The 11,269-nt window shown below is 46.7% G+C and overlaps 3 non-coding genes across 3 annotated transcripts; all 3 read right to left on the reverse strand.

The window, feature by feature from the left end:
* Positions 1–379: 379 nt before the first annotated feature.
* Positions 380–453, reverse strand: trnan-guu (transfer RNA asparagine (anticodon GUU)). Its single transcript has one exon. It is a non-coding gene; the product is annotated as a tRNA-Asn (tRNA).
* A 3,276-nt stretch (positions 454–3,729) lies between these two features.
* On the reverse strand, positions 3,730–3,803 carry trnan-guu (transfer RNA asparagine (anticodon GUU)). Its single transcript has one exon. It is a non-coding gene; the product is annotated as a tRNA-Asn (tRNA).
* A 3,277-nt stretch (positions 3,804–7,080) lies between these two features.
* On the reverse strand, positions 7,081–7,154 carry trnan-guu (transfer RNA asparagine (anticodon GUU)). The gene has a single exon. It is a non-coding gene; the product is annotated as a tRNA-Asn (tRNA).
* Between the last annotated feature and the right edge of the window lie 4,115 nt (positions 7,155–11,269).

Here is an 11,269-nt window from a genome sequence, read left to right on the forward strand (position 1 = left end):
ATGGTGTTTGCAGATATTTCGGTGTTTCACCCCAAAAGATGAAATGAACTTTCAGTTAGAAATTGCAGGAGGAACTCAGCAGGTCAGGCAACATCTGTGGAAAGAGAATCAGAGGCAACATTTCAAAATTGTGTTTTCACCGACAGGTACTGTCAAACCTGCCTAGTTTCTCTTTTGGTCTCGTCTTCTCAGCAAACGCAGTCCCTTCCGTTAGACATCAATTCAATTCAGAAACCCCTTTGTGGAGAAGATTTCCGTTTGGGGAAAATTTTCCTGACGCCATTAAAAGCGCACAGCTTCGAAGCCAAAGAAGGGGACCGAGCCGGCTGAGAATCTCCTGCTCAAATGTACGCTCACCCTCCTTGGTTTGAAAGTCTACAGCCCCTGGGTGGGCTCGAACCACCAACCTTTCGGTTAACAGCCGAACGCGCTGACCAATTGCGCCACAGAGACAGGCGCTGACGTGGGCTGCACCATCGCCTGGTGATTTTATAATTCAGCACCCCGCCGAGAATTACAATTGTCGTCTATCAGTTTTACTTTTCCATAATCAAGCCTGGGAGATCTCTTGTGGAGATACCAGGGACAGTCTGCAGACACATCCATGTCACGAGGAACTAGCTTTCTTACTCCGGGGCCGTCGCCCTTCCAGCCTTTCAGTGTTTTGCCTGTTCCCGAGTTCTCTCGTTGGCTCGCAGGGGAGAAGGGGTTTGAATTCATGATGTGCAGGAACGACAATTCTTTCATTGTCTCAGATCAGTTCATGTGCCAAGAACATCAGAGTCAACCTCCCGGCCTCGTCAACAAGGGGACGGTGTCTGGACTGTCTCTGCTCAATCGGACCGGTCATCTTTCATTCTCCTCTAAATCCGCTTCGCAAAGTGTTTCTAAAGGTTCACAAAGCTGGAGACTGGGATTTCTGTTTTGCTTCATGAACATTTGAACATTTTTCCATTTCCTAACTGACAATATTTTGCAGAATTCTCTTCCCTTGCCTCATGTCCAGGGATGAGGAATTTCCATTTTGGGGAGACATTCCCAAGGTGGAGAATGTTCGCTTTGGAGCAAAGAAGGAAAACTGGAGATTTCCTGGGGCTGTTGGTCACGATGGAGGAAGAAGCGGTGGGAATGGGCAGTTTAATGATCAGAAGAACCAATTGCCACTGACCAGAGTCAGTTACCAGAGGACAGGGATTGAAGTTCTTGAATGAAAAGCAGCACTTGTGCCTAATAAACACAGAGAATACTGCAGAAAGCCAACGGGTCGAGCAGCATCTGTGGAGAGGGAAACAGAGCTGACGTTGTGAGTCTGGTACGTTGTTTGTTCAGAACCCGAGTTTCCTGCATGGCAATCAATTCCCAGACATGAGAAAACGGGTCTTTATTGAGACGGGTTTTGTGAAGTTTGAGCGATAATGCAACCAACAGGAAGTCATTTAAAATCGCCAGCGAAGAAATCATAGCCAGCAGGTTACCAACCTGGGCGGGGAGCCCCAAAGGATCTCTACGCCAACACCTTAAGTGTTCGGCCACAACTACACGCCCAAAGTTGTGGTCTACACTTTCTCATGGAATAGTTCTAACAGGAAAGGTGAGTATTGGGATTGTCCTGTCCGCGCCATAGCCCCAACGGTTCCTGTTGCCCTGGATTTGATCAGGACAGAGGAGGCTGATGGGAGATCGAATTGAACTACACACATTGATGAGAGATAGAGCGGCTGGGAAGGATCCATTCCCATGCGTAGAGAGATTAATAATCAGGGCCGAAAATAAGGAGCCACTTCAAGAAATTTGGGGTTCATTCAGCAAAGCTAATGTAGGACTGTTCACAGAAAATTGTGATGAAAGTCTCTCGAGATATTTTGATGAGAAGTGTTGATGATGCTAATACAATCGATAGGATGAACGTAGATTGGTAAATGTATTTGGTGACAGTTCTGTTCTAGCCCTGTGAGCGAAACCTGGATCTGAAGGAGTAGAAGGGACATTAACAACATCGATCTGAAATTGGACCCGTGACAAGGAACAGAGCCATCATGAACAGTTGGCTTTTGAACTGGACAAGGTTTCTCGTGAAATTCGCTTGAGGCTTGAGGTATGCAAGGTCAAGATAATTTAGGTAAAACACGGAAACGCTATCCTCATTAGCAGACAGTGAAAGGATTACAAGACACAAATTAAACATTTTCGACAAGTGATACAGGGGACTGGGAAGATAAGTATTATAAACTGTGAACAGCAAAGTTCTGGAGCACAACACATACATTCAAAGACCGAAAACATCCAGGTCCTGATTAATCAGATTGCATTGTAGTGCATTTTTGCAAAACATCCACTTGCAATGTCCTACAAAAGAGTGACAAAACCCATCCCTGTCAGCCCAGGATAGAAAATCCGAAGGGATGAACGTTTGCTGATTTTCTGAAGATTCACAGAGCTTGGACTGGGTTTTGGTGATTGTTTCTTTTCCACTCCCAGGAGCCGCAGTGTTTGAGGCGTTGAGTTGGGGAGAATAAAATGTGCCCGTGAGCAGCATGTGGGGCTATTTCAGCTTCCCCTCATATGACTGCGCTGTGAGTTGACTCAGATGTTCTCAGGGACATTTACTGACGCGAGACAGTGAAAGGATTCTCATTCCCGCAGATCGGGAATTCAAACCGTATGCCGGCTTCAGGACAATGAGAAAGATTAATTGGGGTGTGTGAAGAAGCTGTGAGCTGCATTTCAAACAGGGAGGTGGAGTCAGATGCATCATCCATTGCGCCCCGGCCCTGTGCGTATCTCACGCCACCATGCTGCAGAGTTCTGACGTTAACACGGACATGCGCAGCAATGGGTTCATTCACAAGGTGAACAACCAAAGATAATCACCGTCACTGATTCCCTTCCACAGGCCCAACTTGGTGAAGCAGTATCTTTCACTGGCAAAGGAAACACCCTTGTCCTCAGGTGCCTGCTTCATTTCGATCACGATTTCAAGCACCTCACTCTTCTAGTCTCATTTCCAAACACTTTGCTCATAGCCTCAAAAGAAGCTCTGCGGGTATCTGCTTGTTCCACCCGAACAGGCAGTGGGTTGCAGATTCCCACCAGTCCCAATTTGAGTGAAATATTTTTCCCCCTCCACTGATTTGAATCTTAAAGAAGAAGCCGGGGAGCAAGCTCCCTTTCTTTTCGACGACATTTCTCATTTTGTACTCGGCAGGGTTCACACCTGCGAGGGGAAACCGCAATGGATTTCATGTACATCGCATTAACCACTCGGCTCACGAATACAGAACCACATTGACAGCTTGACTTCCCAGGCCTGTCTGCCTATGGAGCTGAGAAAGAGTGAATCATCGCAGAGTTTGTTTGAATCCAATCACTTCACAGTGATTCGAAAGGGTTAAATATCGGCACATGGTGTTTGCAGATATTTCGGTGTTTCACCCCGAAAGATGAAATGAACTTTCCGTTAGAAATTGCAGGAGGAACTCAGCAGGTCAGGCAACATCTGTGGAAAGAGAATCAGAGGCAACATTTCAAAATTGTGTTTTCACCGACAGGTACTGTCAAACCTGCCTAGTTTCTCTTTTGGTCTCGTCTTCTCAGCAAACGCAGTCCCTTCCGTTAGACATCAATTCAATTCAGAAACCCCTTTGTGGAGAAGATTTCCGTTTGGGGAAAATTTTCCTGACGCCATTAAAAGCGCACAGCTTCGAAGCCAAAGAAGGGCAGCGAACACACCGCCCCTGGGTGGGCTCGAACCACCAACCTTTCGGTTAACAGCCGAACGCGCTGACCAATTGCGCCACAGAGACAGGCGCTGACGTGGGCTGCACCATCGCCTGGTGATTTTATAATTCAGCCTCCCCGCCGAGAATTACAATTGTCGTCTATCAGTTTTACTTTTCCATAATCAAGCCTGGGAGATCTCTTGTGGAGATACCGGGGACAGTCTGCAGACACATCCATGTCACGAGGAACTAGCTTTCTTACTCCGGGGCCGTCGCCCTTCCAGCCTTTCAGTGTTTTGCCTGTTCCCGAGTTCTCTCGTTGGCTCGCAGGGGAGAAGGGGTTTGAATTCATGATGTGCAGGAACGACAATTCTTTCATTGTCTCAGATCAGTTTATGTGCCAAGAACATCAGAGTCAACCTCCCGGCCTCGTCAACAAGGGGACGGTGTCTGGACTGTCTCTGCTCAATCGGACCGGTCATCTTTCATTCTCCTCTAAATCCGCTTCGCAAAGTGTTTCTAAAGGTTCACAAAGCTGGAGACTGGGATTTCTGTTTTGCTTCATGAACATTTGAACATTTTTCCATTTCCTAACTGACAATATTTTGCAGAATTCTCTTCCCTTGCCTCATGTCCAGGGATGAGGAATTTCCATTTTGGGGAGACATTCCCAAGGTGGAGAATGTTCGCTTTGGAGCAAAGAAGGAAAACTGGAGATTTCCTGGGGCTGTTGGTCACGATGGAGGAAGAAGCGGTGGGAATGGGCAGTTTAATGATCAGAAGAACCAATTGCCACTGACCAGAGTCAGTTACCAGAGGACAGGGATTGAAGTTCTTGAATGAAAAGCAGCACTTGTGCCTAATAAACACAGAGAATACTGCAGAAAGCCAACGGGTCGAGCAGCATCTGTGGAGAGGGAAACAGAGCTGACGTTGTGAGTCTGGTACGTTGTTTGTTCAGAACCCGAGTTTCCTGCATGGCAATCAATTCCCAGACATGAGAAAACGGGTCTTTATTGAGACGGGTTTTGTGAAGTTTGAGCGATAATGCAACCAACAGGAAGTCATTTAAAATCGCCAGCGAAGAAATCATAGCCAGCAGGTTACCAACCTGGGCGGGGAGCCCCAAAGGATCTCTACGCCAACACCTTAAGTGTTCGGCCACAACTACACGCCCAAAGTTGTGGTCTACACTTTCTCATGGAATAGTTCTAACAGGAAAGGTGAGTATTGGGATTGTCCTGTCCGCGCCATAGCCCCAACGGTTCCTGTTGCCCTGGATTTGATCAGGACAGAGGAGGCTGATGGGAGATCGAATTGAACTACACACATTGATGAGAGATAGAGCGGCTGGGAAGGATCCATTCCCATGCGTAGAGAGATTAATAATCAGGGCCGAAAATAAGGAGCCACTTCAAGAAATTTGGGGTTCATTCAGCAAAGCTAATGTAGGACTGTTCACAGAAAATTGTGATGAAAGTCTCTCGAGATATTTTGATGAGAAGTGTTGATGATGCTAATACAATCGATAGGATGAACGTAGATTGGTAAATGTATTTGGTGACAGTTCTGTTCTAGCCCTGTGAGCGAAACCTGGATCTGAAGGAGTAGAAGGGACATTAACAACATCGATCTGAAATTGGACCCGTGACAAGGAACAGAGCCATCATGAACAGTTGGCTTTTGAACTGGACAAGGTTTCTCGTGAAATTCGCTTGAGGCTTGAGGTATGCAAGGTCAAGATAATTTAGGTAAAACACGGAAACGCTATCCTCATTAGCAGACAGTGAAAGGATTACAAGACACAAATTAAACATTTTCGACAAGTGATACAGGGGACTGGGAAGATAAGTATTATAAACTGTGAACAGCAAAGTTCTGGAGCACAACACATACATTCAAAGACCGAAAACATCCAGGTCCTGATTAATCAGATTGCATTGTAGTGCATTTTTGCAAAACATCCACTTGCAATGTCCTACAAAAGAGTGACAAAACCCATCCCTGTCAGCCCAGGATAGAAAATCCGAAGGGATGAACGTTTGCTGATTTTCTGAAGATTCACAGAGCTTGGACTGGGTTTTGGTGATTGTTTCTTTTCCACTCCCAGGAGCCGCAGTGTTTGAGGCGTTGAGTTGGGGAGAATAAAATGTGCCCGTGAGCAGCATGTGGGGCTATTTCAGCTTCCCCTCATATGACTGCGCTGTGAGTTGACTCAGATGTTCTCAGGGACATTTACTGACGCGAGACAGTGAAAGGATTCTCATTCCCGCAGATCGGGAATTCAAACCGTATGCCGGCTTCAGGACAATGAGAAAGATTAATTGGGGTGTGTGAAGAAGCTGTGAGCTGCATTTCAAACAGGGAGGTGGAGTCAGATGCATCATCCATTGCGCCCCGGCCCTGTGCGTATCTCACGCCACCATGCTGCAGAGTTCTGACGTTAACACGGACATGCGCAGCAATGGGTTCATTCACAAGGTGAACAACCAAAGATAATCACCGTCACTGATTCCCTTCCACAGGCCCAACTTGGTGAAGCAGTATCTTTCACTGGCAAAGGAAACACCCTTGTCCTCAGGTGCCTGCTTCATTTCGATCACGATTTCAAGCACCTCACTCTTCTAGTCTCATTTCCAAACACTTTGCTCATAGCCTCAAAAGAAGCTCTGCGGGTATCTGCTTGTTCCACCCGAACAGGCAGTGGGTTGCAGATTCCCACCAGTCCCAATTTGAGTGAAATATTTTTCCCCCTCCACTGATTTGAATCTTAAAGAAGAAGCCGGGGAGCAAGCTCCCTTTCTTTTCGACGACATTTCTCATTTTGTACTCGGCAGGGTTCACACCTGCGAGGGGAAACCGCAATGGATTTCATGTACATCGCATTAACCACTCGGCTCACGAATACAGAACCACATTGACAGCTTGACTTCCCAGGCCTGTCTGCCTATGGAGCTGAGAAAGAGTGAATCATCGCAGAGTTTGTTTGAATCCAATCACTTCACAGTGATTCGAAAGGGTTAAATATCGGCACATGGTGTTTGCAGATATTTCGGTGTTTCACCCCGAAAGATGAAATGAACTTTCCGTTAGAAATTGCAGGAGGAACTCAGCAGGTCAGGCAACATCTGTGGAAAGAGAATCAGAGGCAACATTTCAAAATTGTGTTTTCACCGACAGGTACTGTCAAACCTGCCTAGTTTCTCTTTTGGTCTCGTCTTCTCAGCAAACGCAGTCCCTTCCGTTAGACATCAATTCAATTCAGAAACCCCTTTGTGGAGAAGATTTCCGTTTGGGGAAAATTTTCCTGACGCCATTAAAAGCGCACAGCTTCGAAGCCAAAGAAGGGCAGCGAACACACCGCCCCTGGGTGGGCTCGAACCACCAACCTTTCGGTTAACAGCCGAACGCGCTGACCAATTGCGCCACAGAGACAGGCGCTGACGTGGGCTGCACCATCGCCTGGTGATTTTATAATTCAGCCTCCCCGCCGAGAATTACAATTGTCGTCTATCAGTTTTACTTTTCCATAATCAAGCCTGGGAGATCTCTTGTGGAGATACCGGGGACAGTCTGCAGACACATCCATGTCACGAGGAACTAGCTTTCTTACTCCGGGGCCGTCGCCCTTCCAGCCTTTCAGTGTTTTGCCTGTTCCCGAGTTCTCTCGTTGGCTCGCAGGGGAGAAGGGGTTTGAATTCATGATGTGCAGGAACGACAATTCTTTCATTGTCTCAGATCAGTTCATGTGCCAAGAACATCAGAGTCAACCTCCCGGCCTCGTCAACATGGGGACGGTGTCTGGACTGTCTCTGCTCAATCGGACCGGTCATCTTTCATTCTCCTCTAAATCCGCTTCGCAAAGTGTTTCTAAAGGTTCACAAAGCTGGAGACTGGGATTTCTGTTTTGCTTCATGAACATTTGAACATTTTTCCATTTCCTAACTGACAATATTTTGCAGAATTCTCTTCCCTTGCCTCATGTCCAGGGATGAGGAATTTCCATTTTGGGGAGACATTCCCAAGGTGGAGAATGTTCGCTTTGGAGCAAAGAAGGAAAACTGGAGATTTCCTGGGGCTGTTGGTCACGATGGAGGAAGAAGCGGTGGGAATGGGCAGTTTAATGATCAGAAGAACCAATTGCCACTGACCAGAGTCAGTTACCAGAGGACAGGGATTGAAGTTCTTGAATGAAAAGCAGCACTTGTGCCTAATAAACACAGAGAATACTGCAGAAAGCCAACGGGTCGAGCAGCATCTGTGGAGAGGGAAACAGAGCTGACGTTGTGAGTCTGGTACGTTGTTTGTTCAGAACCCGAGTTTCCTGCATGGCAATCAATTCCCAGACATGAGAAAACGGGTCTTTATTGAGACGGGTTTTGTGAAGTTTGAGCGATAATGCAACCAACAGGAAGTCATTTAAAATCGCCAGCGAAGAAATCATAGCCAGCAGGTTACCAACCTGGGCGGGGAGCCCCAAAGGATCTCTACGCCAACACCTTAAGTGTTCGGCCACAACTACACGCCCAAAGTTGTGGTCTACACTTTCTCATGGAATAGTTCTAACAGGAAAGGTGAGTATTGGGATTGTCCTGTCCGCGCCATAGCCCCAACGGTTCCTGTTGCCCTGGATTTGATCAGGACAGAGGAGGCTGATGGGAGATCGAATTGAACTACACACATTGATGAGAGATAGAGCGGGTGGGAAGGATCCATTCCCATGCGTAGAGAGATTAATAATCAGGGCCGAAAATAAGGAGCCACTTCAAGAAATTTGGGGTTCATTCAGCAAAGCTAATGTAGAACTGTTCACAGAAAATTGTGATGAAAGTCTCTCGAGTTATTTTGATGAGAAGTGTTGATGATGCTAATACAATCGATAGGATGAACGTAGATTGGTAAATGTATTTGGTGACAGTTCTGTTCTAGCCCTGTGAGCGAAACCTGGATCTGAAGGAGTAGAAGGGACATTAACAACATCGATCTGAAATTGGACCCGTGACAAGGAACAGAGCCATCATGAACAGTTGGCTTTTGAACTGGAGAAGGTTTCTCGTGAAATTCGCTTGAGGCTTGAGGTATGCAAGGTCAAGATAATTTAGGTAAAACACGGAAACGCTATCCTCATTAGCAGACAGTGAAATGATTACAAGACACAAATTAAACATTTTCGACAAGTGATACAGGGGACTGGGAAGATAAGTATTATAAACTGTGAACAGCAAAGTTCTGGAGCACAACACATACATTCAAAGACCGAAAACATCCAGGTCCTGATTAATCAGATTGCATTGTAGTGCATTTTTGCAAAACATCCACTTGCAATGTCCTACAAAAGAGTGACAAAACCCATCCCTGTCAGCCCAGGATAGAAAATCCGAAGGGATGAACGTTTGCTGATTTTCTGAAGATTCACAGAGTTTAGACTGGGTTTTGGTGATTGTTTCTTTTCCACTCCCAGGAGCCGCAGTGGTTGAGGCGTTGAGTTGGGGAGAATAAAATTTGCCCGTGAGCAGCATGTGGGGCTATTTCAGCTTCCCCTCATCTGACTGCGCTGTGAGTTGACTCAGATGTTCTCAGGGACGTTTACTGACGCGAGACAGTGAAAGGATTCTCATTCTCGCAGATCGGGAATTCAAACCGTGTGCCGGCTTCAGGACAATGAGAAAGATTAATTGTGGTGTGTGAAGAAGCTGTGAGCTGCATTTCAAACAGGTAGGTGGAGTCAGATGCATCATCCATTGCGCCCCGGCCCTGTGCGTATCTCACGCCACCATGGGGCACAGTTCTGACGTTAACACGGACAGGCGCAGCAATGGGAACATTCACAATGTGAAAAATCAAAGATAATCACCGTCACTGATTCCCTTCCACAGGCCCAACTTTGTGAAGCAGTATCTTTCACTGGCAAAGGAAACACCCTTGTCCTCAGGTGCCTGCTTCATTTCGATCACGATTTCAAGCCCCTCACTGTTCTAGTCTCATTTCCGAACACTTTGCTCATAGCCTCCAAAGAAGCTCTGAGGGTATCTGCTTGTTCCACCCGAACAGGCAGTGGGTTGCAGATTCCCACCAGTCCCAATTTGAGTGAAATATTTTTCCCCCTCCACTGATTTGAATCTTAAAGAAGAAGCCGGGGAGCAAGCTCCCTTTCTTTTCGACGACATTTCTCATTTTGTACTCGGAAGGGTTCACACCTGCGTGGGGAAGCCGCAATGGATTTCAAGTCCATCGCATTAACCACTCGGCCCACGAATACAGAACCACACTGACAGCTTGACTTGCCAGGTCTGTCTGCCTGTGGAGCTGAGAAAGAGTGAATCATCGCAGAGTTTGTTTGAATCCAATCACATCACAGTGATTCGAAAGGGTTAAATATCTGCACATGATGTTTGCAGATATTTAGGTGTTTCACCCCAAAAGATGAAATTAACTTTCAGTTAGAAATTGCAGGAGGAACTCAGCAGGTCAGGCAATATCTGTGGAAAGAGAATCAGAGGCAACATTTCAAAATTCTGTTCTCTCCGACAGGTACTGTCAAACCTGCCGAGTTTCTCCTTTGGTCTCGTCTTCTCAGCAGACGCAGTCCCTTCCGTTCGACATTAATTCAATTCAGAAACCCCTTTGTGGAGAAGATTTACGTTTGGGGAACATTTTCCTGACCCCATTAAAAGCGCACAGCTTCGAAGCCAAAGAAGGGCAGCGAACACGCCACCCCAGCGTCGGCTCGAACGACCAATCTTTCGATAAACAGCGAAACGCGCTGACCAATTGCGCCACAGAGACAGTCGGAGACGCGGCTGCACCATCACTTAATAATTTTATAATTCAGCCTCCCCGCCAGGAATTACAATTGTCGTCAATCTGTTTTACTTTTCCATAATCAAGCCTGGGAGATCTCTTGTGGAGATACCGGGGACAGTCTGCAGACACATCCATGTCACGAGTAACTAGCTTTCTTACTCCGGGGCCGTCGCCCTTTCAGCCTTTCAGTGTTTTGCCTGTTCCCGAGTTCTCTCATTGGCTCGCAGGGGAGAAGGAGTTTGAATTCCTGATGTGCAAGAACGACAATTCTTTCAATGTCTCAGATCAGTTCATGTGCCGAGAACATCAGAGTCAATCTCCCGGCCTCTTCAACAAGGGGACGGTGTCTGGACTGTCTCTGCTCAATCGGATCGGTCATCTTTCATTCTCCTCTAAATCCGCTTCGTAAAGTGTTTCTAAAGGTTCACAAAGCTGGAGACTGGGATTTCTGTTTTGCTTCATGAACATTTGCACATTTTTTCCATTTCCTAACTGACAATATTTTGCCAAATTCTCTTCCCTTGCCTCATGTCCAGGGATGAGGAATTTCCATTCTGGGGAGACATTCCCAAGGTGGAGAATGTTCGCTTTGGAGCAAAGAAGGATAACTGGAGATTTCCTGGGGCTGTTGGTCATGATGGGAGAAGAAGCGGTGGGAATGGGCAGATTAATGATCAGAAGAACCAATTGCCACTGACCAGAGTCAGTTACCAGAGGACAGGGATTGAAGTTCTTGAATGAAAAGC

This window comes from Chiloscyllium punctatum, chromosome 36 (assembly GCF_047496795.1).
Source record: "Chiloscyllium punctatum isolate Juve2018m chromosome 36, sChiPun1.3, whole genome shotgun sequence".
Taxonomy (NCBI): domain Eukaryota; kingdom Metazoa; phylum Chordata; class Chondrichthyes; order Orectolobiformes; family Hemiscylliidae; genus Chiloscyllium; species Chiloscyllium punctatum.